At 42.4% G+C, this 15386-nt stretch overlaps 1 protein-coding gene across 5 annotated transcripts in view; it reads left to right on the top strand.

The window, feature by feature from the left end:
* The window catches only part of KLHL32 (kelch like family member 32), a 246627-nt gene that overhangs the window by 88857 nt on the left and 142384 nt on the right, over nt 1-15386 (top strand). The gene's annotated exons all lie outside the window — the stretch shown is intronic.

Raw genomic sequence — 15386 nt, forward strand, 5'->3', positions numbered from 1 at the left:
TTATATTTTTTGAAATGCACATAATGCACTTTAGTTGCATATCATGCTATTAAAGTATCCATCATTTTTGTAAGTGTGAATATTATTTTCAGTTTTTTCTAATTCAGAGTATAATTTAGTTTTTGTCTTTAATCTGGAGTCTAGACTTTTTAAGAGTGTTCTTTTAACAGAGGTATAGGGGTTTGTGTCTGTAATTTCCTAGGTTTTTAAAAAAAGCAAACTGAAAAAGTGGGAATTGCATTATGTGGCATCATATTAGAACATAAGAGCTACCATACTGTGTCCGTATGGCCCATGTTGCCCAGTATCCTGTCTCTGACAGTGGCCCATACCAGAGCTTCAGGGAGGAGTGTAGAGAACAGGGCAATTCTAGAGTGATCCACTCCTGTCTTCCATTCCCAGGTTCTGTAGTCAGAGGTTTAGGGTTGCCCTGAGCATGGGATTGCATCCTTGAGCTCCATCAAAGGCTATTAGCCAAGATGCTTTCTTCCATGAACTTATGTAATTCTTTTTTGAGGCTGCTTATACTTTTGGCCATTATAATTTCCCATGTCAATGAGTTCCACAGGTGCTTTGTGTGAAAAAGGACTTTCTCTTGTTTGTATTAAATTGCTGCCTATTAATTTCATTGGGTGACCCCTTTTTTTGTATTGTGGGCAATTGTGGATAACAACTCTCTAGTCACTTTTTCCACACCATTCATACTTTTATATAGTGGCATTATGATGTTTTGTGTCTTATTTTCTATCCATTTGCTAATAATTCCTAACGTTCTGTTAACCTTTTTTTTTACCACTGTTGTGCATTAAGGAGACATTTTCATATATCTATCCATGGTGACTCCAAGATCTTCTTTGTATGGTAACAGCTAATTTAGAACCCCTCATTGTATATGCATAGCTAATATTATTTTTTCCAGTGCGCATTACTTTGCACTTAGTAGTGTTGAATTTCATCTGTCATTTTGTTGCCTGGTCTCACCCAGTTTTGTGAGATCCCGTAAAAACTCCTCACAGTCTGCTTTAGACTTTAATATCTTGAATAATTTTGTGTCATCTGCAAACTTTGCCACTTCACTGTTCACTCCCTTTTCCAGATCATTAATGTGCATGTTGATGCCCACATGGATCATGATCAAGGTTTGAACCTTTAGATCTACAGCAAAGACCTATACCCCTTGCAGTAAAGGAGTAAATAGTAGAAATAGTAGGTTGTCATCTTCCACGTGGACCATCACTAAGGGGGGATGGGACACTTTACCAGAGGTTTTCTCATATTTGCTGATAGCAGTGGCATGCTGAGACTCGGGAATCTTGAAGTTCCCTTCCAGCCTTTGGAGGGGAGTTTATATTACTGGATCACTTCTGCCTTGTTTGGATCACTTCTGCCCTGTCCCTTCCAGCCTGTCCATGTCTCTTTCCTTCCCCTGGCTTCTTGTCCCAACACTATTCTTCTCACCTAGGTAGGCCCAGTCTCCTTTCCCAGCAAGTGCTAGTTTGATCCCTTCAAACTCCCTGTCCCAGTCTTGTTGCCATTCCCAGTCCTCTCTTCCCAGCTCCTCACCTGATCTCTCTCCTTTTCCCTATTGCCAGACACTCCATTCATGTTCCTCATACCCACTGGCTCCCAGTCTCCCTTCTTATGCTCCACATGCAATATCTGCATCCCCTCCTTCTCTGGCTCTTTTACCCAGTCTCTTTGCCCATCCTGTTTGTTCTCCTCCAGTTGCCTGTCAGATCTCCCTTTCCTTGCCACACAGATTCCCAATCTCCTCATCCCCTCTCAGACTACAGTCCTAATCTCCCCCAACCCCCACAGGGTCCATGTCCCCTGTCTACTCCCCCTAAGCCTGCTGCAAGTCCAGCTCTTGTCCACTCTTCATTCAAACCAAGCAGCTTCCTCTTCCATGTTCCCTCTGCATAGCTGGGGGCTCATTCAGAGCACAGTTGAGACAGGCTCCCTGCTCACCGTTCAGGTGGTCACCTCCAGCATGTTCTGCAGCAGCATGCAGTTGCAGGAAAAATCCTGCTCAGCCCCAGGCTGCAGCATGCCCAGTGTGGCTGGAATCTTCTGGGAATTTAGCTGTGAAGTTCTAGTAAGCCACTATGGAGCATGTGTGAACTGTGCTTTTTCCCCGTCCCCACCCCCAACTGCCCAAAAGCTTATAACTTGACCACATTGGGTGGATTTTCATGGGGATGACCCCTCTGCCAAATTTAAAGCCCATGCCCCAAAACATTGGGCTGCTAGAGCTTTTCACAGAAAACATCACCTAAATGTTTTAACATGGCACAATAACATATCTTCCCTGTCGTTTGTTCTCAGAAACCGCTGAATAATTTTGGCTGAAACATTCCAAAAAATTTCAGCTTGACATAGACACCCAGCATAGAAAATTTCAGCCCAAATGATGGAAGTTGGGTGAAATTCAAAGCAATTGAAAAATAGGTCTTCTAATTGGAAGTGTTGTGCAACCTTAATTTATAGGCATTGCTACCAGTCCCACTGCGTGTGTGTGTGTGTGTGAGTGAGTGAGTGAGTGACAGAGAGATTCTAAACTATAAGTATCTATAAGTTTATTTTGAAATCTCGTTAAGTAGCGAGTCACCTTAACACTATCCTGAGACTAGAGAAGTAATTGCTTTAAAAGTCTGTTTTCAGTAACAAAATACAATTATTTAAATTTTTAGCTACAGTAGTTGTAGCATTAAATGCCTCTACAGTGACCTTTTCATTCCATTATAATTATATTACATTCCATGTAATTATATGTTTTTAACACCCATGTATTGCTAGATATTCTGTATCCTTAATTGTCTAAACAGGATCTTTGTCCTCCCCTGGAACCTGATAAATTTTTTGTTAATGTTGAGGTTTAGCTTGCTATATACATATAAGGAACACTGTCAACTTGAAATCAGGTTTCAGAGTAGCAGCCGTGTTAGCCTGTATTCACAAAAAGAAAAGGAGTACTAGTGGCACCTTAGAGACTAATCAATTTATTTGAGCATAAGCTTTCGTGAGCTACAGCTCACTTCATCGGATGCATTCAGTGGAATTAAGTGATCACTCTCCTTACAGTGTGTATGATAACACCCATTTTTTCATGTTCTGTGAGTATATAAATCTCCTCACTGTATTTTCCACTGAATGCATCCGATGAAGTGAGCTGTAGCTCACGAAAGCTTATGCTCAAATAAATTGGTTAGTCTCTAAGGTGCCACTAGTACTTCTTTTCTTTCAACTTGAAACCAGTTACTTTCACTGCAAGGGCTACTAAATCAATTTAACTTCCAGTTTTTGAGTACATTTTCCCAATTTCTCTCCCTTGTTGCTATCAGAGGGACCCTCCACACTTAACAGGGGAAAACACTTTTGCCAGATACATGTATTATTCTTATTGTGAGTTGCTGATCCTACTATGTTGCTTCTCTTGGTCCTATGCAGCCAGGACACCTGTTTCTCCTCTTCTTCCTGGAGCGCAGAGGGGCTTGATAGAGTTGCCAGTTTTCAAATTGCAGAAAACTGAATACCTCACCCCGCCCCTTCCCCGAGGCCATGCCCACCCGCTCATTCCACCCCCCCCCCTCTGTCTCTTTCACTAGGCTGGGGAAGAGGGTTGGGGTGCAGGAGGAGATGAGGGCTCTGGCTGGGGGTGCAGGCTTTGGGGTGGGACTGGGGATGAGGGGTTTGGGGTTCAGCAGGGGACTCAGGGCTGGGGCTGGGGTGTGGGGAAGGAGGCTCAGGGTTGGGGCAGGGGCTTGGAGTGCAAGGGAGGGTGCAGGCTCCAGGTGGTGCTGATTCAGGTGACTCCCAAGAAGTGACCGGCATATCCGGCTCCCAGGCAGGCAGGAGCAGTGCAAAGACCCCCTCTGGCTGCCCTTTCACCTAGGAGCTGGATATGTCGGCCACTTCCTGGGAGCTGCGCAGAGCCGGGTAGTGCAGCGCCGCCAGTTGGACTCTTAACAACACATTGAGCAATGCTGACCGGAACCGCCAGGGTCCCTTTTCGACCGGGTGTTCCGGTCGAAAACCAGACACCTGGCGACCTTATGGGGCTAGGTTGTTGGGGCGCCTGTGTCTGATTTCAAGGAGTGACTGGGATGGGGAGGGGGCACTTTCCACTCTGCGGTCTGATTCTGCTGCTGACAACTCTGTCTTCCCCTGCTCCAGTCTGGTTGGCGCCTCCTAATTTTTCAGAGGGAATAGGTGCTGTCTCTTTCCTCTTATAGGGAGATGTATTGTCACAGCCTCTCCTGGTCCCATGGAATGGCTGTAGAGCTCTTTCTCCTCCCAGACTGATTTTTTTATTACTCTCCTTCTGAGTGGCTTGAGGTTATAGAGGTATTTTCTCTTGCCTGCTGTCTGGTGCCCACAGTCTTGCAAGGGGGAGGTGATAGGAGGGGTACATCTTGTCCCCTCTTGTCCCAGCTGAAAGGGCCTAGTGTAGGATGCATGCACCCGCTGCTGCTAAGTACTCCACAAATACTTTAAAGAGATCCAGGAAGAAAAGTTGGGGACATGCTGCTTCCCACTTCCAGGCAGCTCCCATTACTCCACAGCCTTATGAAGAAGTCCAAAGGATGGAGAATGGGGCTCCTGTTGATCCCCAGTTCCACTTAGGTGTCTGGGGACTTAAGATTGGGGCTGCCCTTCCTTTCTCAAAGTCATTTGTTACTCTCCCTTTGCAAGAGTTATTGTGTGGTAGTCACATGGCTTCCCCTCCTACCCAGCACATTCTCTCTTCTCTCATTCCCCACCCCCATATAATGCCTGGCAACATCTCACAAAGAGTGGGCTGCAGCCTGCCTGACTGCCCTGTGTTCTTTAGCAGTGTGACAAGAACGGGTCCTGTCTTGCTTACTGATTGATTGACCTTGAGATTGGGGCACTGTGACTCACCCTGTTTCCAGTTGAGTTACTTGGTGTTTGGTGAATTGTCATTGTAAATTTTTTGTCTTGCTATCCTATGAAAAAAATAACAATTTAAAGATGGTTCAAATTATTAAAAGCTGCATACATCATTTCTATTGAAAAATACTGAGGGAGTGATTTGATGCAGAACTTAGTAATTTGATCTGCCTCAAAATAGTTATGATTTAGTAGGACATGTTGTCCACACTTTAAATATCTGCTGAAAAATGTACCACTTCTTTGCTAACAAATTCATTAGAGCATAAACTTTTGTGGGCTACAGCCCACTTCATCGGATGCGTTGAATGGAACATATAGTAAGAGGATATATATATACCAATGTGATATGTGCCAGCAATGCCCCTCTGCCATGTACATTGGCCAAACCAGACAGTCTCTACGCAAGAGAATAAATGGGCACAAATCTGACATCAGGAATCATAACATTCAAAAACAGGTAGGAGAACACTTCAACTTCTCTGGCCATTCAGTAAAAGACTTAAGGGTGGCAATTCTGCAACAGAAAAGCTTCAAAAACAGACTCCAACAAGAAACTGCTGAGCAAATTAATATGCAAACTAGATACCATTAACTTGGGTTTGAATAGAGACTGGGGGTGGCTGGGTCAGTACACATACTGAATCTATTTCCACATGTTAAGTATCCTCACACCGTCTTGTCAACTGTCTAAATGGGCATCTTGATTATCACTACAAAAGTTTTTTTTTCTCCTGCTGATAATAGCTCATCTTAATTAATTAGCCTCTTACAGTTTGTATGGCATATTCCACTTTCTCTGTATATATATAAATATCTTCTTATTATATGTTCCATCATTCTATGCATCTGATGAAGTGGGCTGTAGCCCACGAAAGCTTATGCTCTAATAAATTTGTTAGTCTCTAAGGTGCCACAAGTACTCCTGGTTTTTTTTGTGGATACAGACTAACACGGCTCCTACTCTGAAACACTTCTTTGCTGAAAATCAACCAAACAATAGCTGCTATTGGTAGACAAAAACTTTGTTAGGAAATTGTGGGGTGATAAGACTGATGTTGCATGGGGTGATAGTAAGTGAGGAAGGGAATAAATGCAGTATAGCCAAACCTAACCATCCAAACATAATGAATCAGCTTCCACCTAACTGTCCCCCCTCCCCAAAATAAAAAATCATGAGGTTGGCTTACAATCATGATTTTATTTAAAGTGTTTACATTTGATTTCTGAGCCTTTAGGCTTCATTGGGTCATGTTTACAGGTTTTCTCTGCAACCACTAGGGCTAGAAACTTAGCTTTCATTGGTTTAAAAAAGTGAGATTCTCATGTGTAATCACAGGACTCCAGGAGCTGGGGCTCTAAGAAGAATGACAAATACCATGAAACTCACAATAAAAGCCCATTGGGTACTTCTCATTTACATAGACTCTTGACGTTTTTCTTTTGCTTGTTTTTGAATTTTATAAAAGGGGTAGTACAGTATCTTAAAAGTGGGGTGCATACTTTCTCTTATCTTCATGAACTTTAGATGGCTCCATTGCTGAAAATGTGTAATCCTGTAAGTGTTTTCCTGAAGGAGAGAGCAAGAGAAGGGGGTGTCTTTCTTAAAAATAACATTATCATACCAATATCTGCTAGGAAACTTAGTCCTTGTGAATTGAAATACCACAATCAATAGCTGAGAATTGCTTCATTTTCACATAAGTGACTCTACTTTTTGACCTTGATTATGCTTCTTCACTGAGATCAAATTTTCCAATAATTTTGTCTGTGGACTGTCTATTGTCTATAATTTTCCAATAATTTTGTCTATTGCTTTTAGAATGACTGATCTCATAGATCCCTTCAATAACCAAACCTTAATTATAGGGGTACCTTGTAGGCAACCTAAATGTAGGCATTGCTAACACTTTGCTTTATATAAGGTTCTTGCAATCTTTTTTTGGGCAGCTGTAGCCCCTCCATTGTTTGCAGCAGGTCTCTGAAATTGGTCAGGGAGAGGGGCCTGGCTGTGACAGACTGACAATGTCCTGAATAAGCTTCAGTGAATTAAGTTAAACCTTAGTGAACTAGGTTTAATAACATTGGGGTCCATTGTATTAAAAATGCAATTGTTTATGTGTTGTTGAGGGATCGTGAATGTGTGGTCATGGAAAATGTAAACAGGAGAATGGGGATGAGGGGTGATTAGGCAAACTCATGCAGTTTGGAACATCTCCAGAGAAACACCACCCCCTAAAGAGTTTTGAATATACTGGTTCAAACTGGAGTCTCCAGGGACCAACGGACAAAGAAAGGAAATAGCCTGGTTTTAAACTGGCTCATGGCCTCTTTTCTGATCCACCAAATGGACAGGACCTCTGGTCCAAGGTGGGCCCCTAATCTTTAGGGAAGAATTGGAAGGACTAATAGACAATCAGAACTCTTATCAGAGTGAAGTGGGGTGGGGGGGAACCTCTGACAAACTTATTAGTACAGATGTAGGTTCTTTTATTGTATTTAATTTGTTTTCACTGTGGTGCTTTTACCTTAAGAATAAAATAGGCTAGCATAAAAAGAGCTGTGCAGTATCTATAACTGTGGGCAGTCAGACCATTAACAGTCTCTGAAAAGCAAGCAAGCAGGTGTGTTGGGAATAACACAGTGAAGGCAGGGAACTGTGCAGTCTAGAAACACCCTAGTCAGAAGGGAATGAGATGCAGGTTTCCACCCATGAGAGGTAACGACTGGGGAGCTGGAAGCCTGAGAGTTGGTGGCCCTGGCTGGACCACTGAGGGGAAATACATATGCCCTGAACTGTGACACAGGCTGCAAGCTAGACCGCAAGAACCTCATCCATAAAGGTGCAAGGGTTGCTTGGGGCCAGGTGGAGGACTGGCAATGCAAGGTGTGGGGCTGAGCGGGGGGAGTCAGGTGTGGGGGCCAAAGAGTGGAGACCCCCACTCTGTCCAGTGGGAAGGAGCCAACTGCCTCCTGTGTGAGGGAGATCTGCGCCTTCAGCCTGGGTGGCCTCATATGGGGTAGGGACATAAGGCTGACAGCTTGCTGCTGCCTGTTAACTAGGGCCCTGGGAGCTGCCCTCCTGCTGGTGCCTGAATGTTCAACTATTCCCATCCCTCAGGGTCTGTCACCAGGGCCCAGAGGCCTTGGTAGCCCTGGGCCGGAGTCTGCCCCATCGTCGTCTAACACAGATGGATGAGTTTCGGGGGGTAGACATGGCAGCACTTGGGGAGGCACCTGGGGGTTTCCCACAGACTACTAAAGGAATAGAGGAGGGCTGGTGGCAGACTTGAAGTTTTGCCTAAGGTGGCTGATTGGATTGGATTGGATTGAGCAGTCTCTGGAAAGTTGGGTTAGTCAATGGATGTATAAATTGCATTGTAATTGTACTAGCAAGCTATGTGATTTCCACTGAGAGATTCTTCTTTTCTACAGAGTTCAAATATGGAGTATTGCTTCTAAAATGTATGACTTTACTACCACACATTTGGAATATTAGCAGATGTTTTTATAACCTAAGGGTGTGTGGGGGGTGGGTTTTTTTTAAATGAAATGCTTCAATTTCTCAAAGTCTGAACAACCCTCTTTCTCCTTATTTCCATCTGAATGGGTTTATAGTTAGACCACTGAATTACTTCAAAATGACAAAAATCTTTCATGTAAACTGGATGATCAGGATAATCTGAATCAATAAGATCAGTTTTTAAAATGTTAGTACTACTTCGATCTTTGATAGGGAGCATTTTCAATTCATAGTTTTAAATACTTTCTGTTCAAGATGAGCCAAATAGAACTAGATTTTCCAGGGACTTTCTCCTGTAACTTTCATAGCTGCTTCATAAGCACCCCATTCTCTGAGAGAGTTTTGAGTCTACTATTCCATTGCTGGCAGGAAAAAGTATTGTCAACTGATATCTTTCCATATATTCAGCACAGCTGATTGTTTGTATTTTGTTACATGTACAATGTACCTTGCTAAAGCTGAACTTTGCTCTTCAGGGCCACTTACTTCTGCTGTATTTAGAGTTGCCAGGCGTCCGGTTTTCTACCGGAACGCCTGGTCAAAAAGGACACTGGTGGCACCGGTCGGCACTGCCGACCTGACTGTTAAAAGTCCAGTCAGTGGCACAGCAGGGGCCCGGAGCTAAGGCAGGCTCCCTGCCTGCCCTAGCTGCGCATTGTTCCTGGAAACAGCCGCCAGGTCCTGGTGGTCCCTAGGCATGTGGATGGCCAGGGAGGCTCTATGTGCTGCCCCTACCCCGCGTGCTGGCTCCGCAGTTCCTATTGACCAGGAACTGCAACCAATGGGAGCTACGGAGGCGGTGCCTGCAGGCACAAGGGCAGTGCGCAAAGCCTCCCTGGTTGCCTGTACACTTAGAGGCTGTAGGGACCTGGTGGCCACTTCCTAGGAGTTGTGGTAAGCACCGTTGGGCCCACGCACCCTGAACCCCCTCCCACACCCCAACCCCTTACCCCAGTCCTGAGCCCCCTCCTGAACCCTAAACCCCTAATCCCTGGCCCCCCCAGCCAGAGCCCTCACCCCTGCACTCCAGCTCCCTGCCCCAGCCTGGAGTCCCCTCCTTCATCACAAACCCCTCAAACATCCAAAATAATTCATTCTAAAATTGGAAGTTTATTGATCGAACACAAGAAAGAAAAAGAAATTAAAACAAGCATTTATATTGGAAAAAAATTGAGTGATTATGCAAAATAAATGTAATCAGAAACTTTAAAATCTCTCTTTTTGGAGGCAAAGTATCCAAGTCCCTTATTTTATTAACAACCGTTCTTCTATGTAAAGGAAAGGGTTAATTTTACTCTCAGTCCTGATATGCGAAGAGTATTCACTTCTGTTTCAGACAGACAGATAGACACAAGGTGGAGGAAAGAGGATAGAAAAAAGAGAGGAATTATGTCTTGTTGATGTTTTTGGAACACTGGACGGCTTTGGGTGTTAGGCTGACCACAAATGGATGCTTTGGGTGTTAGGCTGACCACAACACATGTTGGTTGGACTCTGGTACATATTCTGGTCAGGGACATCATCTGGTTGGGTCCTTTCTCCTTAGACAGGACAGGATTGTGATCATCTTATCTCTCTGGGCTGATGCAGTGCAGTTGATTTCAGGATTTGATGAAAAGCTGAGAGTGAGAGAGAGAGAGAGGAGAGAAAGCAGGGGGAACAGAAAGTGACCCAAAAGGAAGGCAGGCAGAACAAGATGTTTGCGGTCGTGATAAGTGAAGGGAGGTAGCTCCCTTTTATGAACACCAAGCTATAAAGTCCCACTTGGTGGCTGTTCTCTGCTTGCTTTACCTGTAAAGGGTTAAAAAGTCCCCCAGGTAAAGAAAAGGGAGTGGGCACCTGACCAAAAGAACCAATGGGAAGGCTAGAACTTTTTAAAATGGGGAAAAACCTTTCCTTTTGTGTCTGTTGCCCTTCTCCAGAGAGAGGGGACAGAGCAGGACAGGGCTTCAGTTATGCTGCAAAAAGTTCTAAAACCAGGTACGAAAAAGTATCAAATCATACCTTGACCTTACTTATCCGAAACCCCAAATATGTAAGTAATCAGGGGATGTCTAGAAAGACGCCTTTAGGGTTATTTCTTTTATTTCTTATTGGCTTGTGGATTCCTTTGCGCTAACCCCAGATGTATGTGTTTTGCTTGTAACCTTTAAGTTGAACCCCCAAGAAAGCTATTTTGGGTGCTTAATTTTTGGAATTGCTCTTTTAAAATCTAGCAAAAGCCTAAGTTCCAGATGTATTTTCTTTCTTTTTGTTTTAATAGAATTTACCTTTTTTAAGAACAGGATTGGATTTTTGGTGTCCTAAGAGGTTTGTGCACATGTTGTTTAATTAGCTGGTGGCAACAGCTGATTTCCTTTGGTTTTCTTTCTACTCTCTTCCCCGAAGTGTGTGTGTGTGAGAAAGGGCTTGAGGGTACCCCACAGGAAGGAATTCCTAAGTGCACCTTTCTGGTTCAAAAAGTAGTTTTGCATTTGGATGGTGGCAGTGTTTACCAAGCCAAGGTCAGAGAAAAGCTGTAACCTTGGGAGTTTAATACAAGCCTGGAGTGGAATGTATTAATTTTTAAAATCCTTGCGGGCCCGCACCCTCTGCACTCAGGGTACCAGAGTGGAGAATCAGCTTTGACAGCAGTGCTGGCAAGTAGGTATCCCCACTGCTGGGCTGAGTGTTGGATGTCATGATGATATAGTGATTTTCAGGACTCACAAGTGAAAAACAAAATTCCTTGAACAAGAGCAAACCCTAGGGACCTTCCTCTGAGGAAAAAAATCTTTTAGTCTGGTCTTCTCCTTGTGTCTTGGGGGAAAAGGTGGCCTACATAGTTCATCACCTCAATATTTTGTCCACCAGTTAGGCCTAATATCCGTCACGCCAATTGTGAAGCAAGAAATTAATGGACCAAATCTTCTGGTTTTACCATCATGATTTCAACAGTCCTTGAACCATATCAGCAGGTCCTTGTTGTTTGGACTAATCCAGTTTCTCTGTCTGGTTCTCTTGCACTTGTTCATAACATTCATTATTGAGAACAACTTGACCATAACTAATTTCCAAGCAGGCAAAAAGTTGCATTTAAGAAGGGCTCTAGAGGTGATCCTGGCAATTACAGACTGGTAAGTCTAACGTCAGTACTGGGCAAATTAATTGAAACAATAGTAAAGAATAAAATTGTCAGACACATAGAAGAACACAAATTGTTTCGGAAAAATCAACATGATTTCTGTAAAGGGAGATCATGTCTTACTAAGCGATTAGAGTTCTTTGAGGGGGTCAACAAACGTGGACAAGGAGGATCCAGTGGACATAGTGTACTTAGATTTCCAGAAAGCCTTTGACAAGGTTCCTCACCAAAGGTTCTTATGTAAATTAAATTGTCAAGGGATAAGAGGAAAGATCCTTTCATGGATTGAGAACTGATTAAAAGACAGGGAACAAACGGTAGGAATAAATGGTACATTTTCAGAATGGAGAAGGGTAACTAGTGGTGTTCCCCAAGGGTCAGGACCAATCCTAGGACCAATCCTATTCAACTTTCATAAATGATCTGGAGAAAGGGGTAAATAGTGAGGTGACAAAGTTTGCAGATGATACTAAACTGCTCAAGATAGTTAAGACCAAAGCAGACTGTGAAGAACTTCAGAAAGAACTCTCAAAACTAAGTGATTGGGCAACAAAATGGCAAATGAAATTTAATGTGGATAAATGTAAAGTAATGCACATTGGAAAAAATAACCCCAACTATACATACAATATGATGGGGGCTAATTTAGCTACAACTAATCAGGAGAAAGATCTTGGAGTCATCGTGGATAGTTCTCTGAAGACATCCATGCAGTGTGCAGTGGCAGTCAAAAAAGCAAATGGAATGTTAGGAATCATTAAAAAAGGGGTAGAGAATAAGATGGAGAATATCTTATTGCCCTTATATAAATCTATGGTACGCCCACATCTTGACTACTGCGTACAGATGTTGCCCCTCATCCCAAAAAAGATATACTGGAATTAGAAAAGGTTCAGAAAAGGGCAACTAAAATGATTAGGGGTTTGGAACGGGTCCCATATGAGGAGAGATTAAAGAGGCTAGGACCTTTCAGCTTGGAAAAGAGGAGACTAAGGGGGGATATGATAGAGGTATATAAAATCAGGAGTGGTGTGGAGAAAGTGAATAAGAAATACTTGTTCCCATAATATAAGAACCAGGGGCCACCAAATGAAATTAATGGGCAGCCGGCTTAAAACAAAGAAAAGGAAGTTCTTCTTCACTCAGCTCACAGTCAACCTGTGGAACTCCTTGCCTGAGGAGGTTGTGAAGGCTAGGACTATAACAAGGTTTAAAAGAGAACTAGATAAATTCATGGAGGTTAAGTCCATTAATGGCTATTAGCCGGGATGGGTAAGGAATGGTGTCCCTAGCCTCTGTTTGTCAGAGGGTGGAGATGGATGGCAGGAGAGAGATGACTTGATCATTACCTATTAGGTTCACTCCCTCTGGGGCACCTGGCATTGACCACTGTTGGCAGACAGGATACTGGGCTGGGTGGACCTTTGGTCTGACCCAGTATGGCCATTCTTATGTTCTTATGTTTATCTTATATTGACATCTTACGAACATGCATATGCTTTTTACATAGGAGCTTACAACTGCGGTAAATTTTTAGGCCTAATAATCACAAGAGTGCGAAGGAGAAATCCTTACAGCATACATTTCCAAACTTTCCCATAGCATGCACCACATTTTAAAATAGATTGTTTTGCAACTGGACAGGCTACCCCTCTTCACATTCACCATTGTGTACTATATCTGTCCCAATTACAGCAACTGCTTACTTGGAAAAGTAATACTGAAAAAATATTATATATTTTTAGCTCCATTGATATCCATTTACCATCTGGAAATAAGGACTGGGAGGAGGCAGCAACATGCTTATACAGTGCTGAGCACCCTCAACTCCCATTGAAGTCATGGTCAGATTTTCAAACCTATTTCTGAAATGAATGAGTGAGGTGTCTAGGCACTTTTGATCATCCCACTAGGTGCCATATTGCATCTTTAGGCACCTAATTACCTTTAAAAATCTGGCTTTGAAGGCCTGAACCAATGCCCACTGAAGTCAATGTACATCTTGCTTTGATTTCAATAGCCATTGGATCAGGCCTATAGTTTGAATGTTGGCTATGAAGAACCAAAGCCAAATGACAAATGAGCATGGCCAAGTTTAGTGTGCTAACTAAGAATGAAGACATTATTTAGAGAGCCATTTATTCTGGAGGAAATTACATAAAAAGGACAGCAGCTCAGTTTCTACTGGGATGACCTTTAATTTAGCACAAGCATGACATTTGTTAGGATATTTATTTTTTTTATTCAGCTGTTAGGTTTTAATTAGTATTTTAGAATTTCTCGGTAAAGAGATGAAAGACAAAAGAAAAGTGCTCAGTGAGCAGATTTCTCACTTGGTCCTATTTATTAAACTATTGCTGAACAAATATGACAATATAAATTAAGGGTACTTCTATTAGCAAATTTTATTAAGATTAAAACCCTCCTGAAATGGACTATTAAAAGTATAGCCTGTCTGGATTCTCAAATACTATTTCACTGTCACACTGAGGTTACAGGAGTGGAAGGTGATTCTATCATAAACCACTACATTTGGATTTGAATGTTTAATGGGATTTGTCACCACTATAAATTGGCTTCATAGCCGAATAATTATCATATCTAAAATTTAACGCTCTTGGTGCCAGAAAACAGGATTTTACAGGAGTGCAGATGAAGGTAGTGATATGCAGTGAGATAATTAAATTCTTCATCTTTTCACATTGAAGCTTCCCTGAATAGCCTGAGAAAATGGGGGAAATGGCTTGAGCAAGTACAGCTTCTTAGTTTTGAAAATTCATGAAGGTTATTAGAGAAATAGAGAGTGACTAAAAAAGAAATCAAATATCTCTTGAAAACAAATGATTTTTAACCACATTAAAAGAGTTTGTATATAGCATTTTAACCTTTGAAATAAGAGGATATCGTTGTAGCTATGACACTTGAAGTACCGAATAATCAGCTGCAGTGAGTATTTTTAGGGCGGTTTTAAGCACTTCATGTAGTGTTAGCCTTTTGAACCACACTAGAAAGTGATGTCAGCATAACTATATAGCCATGTGTGAAAAAAATCACACCCTTGACCAACATAGCTATGCTGACATACCTCTGTGTACACCGAGAGTTATGTCAATGGAAGAATGCTTCCGTCCATGTAGCTAGTGTCATTGGGAAGGTGGTGATCTTATACCATCAGAAAAAACGTCTCTCTTAGTGTGGGTTGTGTCTACGCTATGGGTTATGGTGCCGACATAGCTATGGTGATTGTAGTGTCTCTAGGATAGACATGCCCTTAGAGAAGTTTCAAAGTCAGTCACCAAAAGAGCTAAGACCAATGAGAGGTGTTGTAGCAGTTTGTCAACATGCTTTTGAAACCAACAGGACAGTGTTAAGATCCTGCTACTTATAAATGAAGAAGACTGTGTGCTTAAGAGCTAGTACAATCAGATATAACTATTATTCCATTTTATTTTCAAGCTTGGTTTTAATACCACGTGATAATATCGTCAGAAGAACATTGGGTTTATCCATTGGGAAACACAGAGCTAGGTTAGGCCAAAATGTTCAAATATGATTCATGCTTTTTGATGCTCAGTTGGAGATAATGTGACAGGGCCTAGATTTTTAGACAGTGTGGACCTCTGTCCTCTGAAAATCAGGCCTATTGAAAGAGCTTAGGCTTCTTGGGGCAGGGACTCTTTTGTTGTTGTGTTTGTACAGTGTTTGTACAGAGTCCTAATGATTGGGGTCCATATGTGCTACCACCATAAAAATAATAAGTTGGGCACCTAGAAGTTGAACCATCAAAATAACTAATGAATTTTGAAATCTTGGCCTTAATATATTGTA

The sequence above is a fragment of the Lepidochelys olivacea genome (assembly GCF_965140295.1).
Source record: "Lepidochelys olivacea isolate rLepOli2 genome assembly, chromosome: 3".
NCBI classification, from domain to species: domain Eukaryota; kingdom Metazoa; phylum Chordata; order Testudines; family Cheloniidae; genus Lepidochelys; species Lepidochelys olivacea.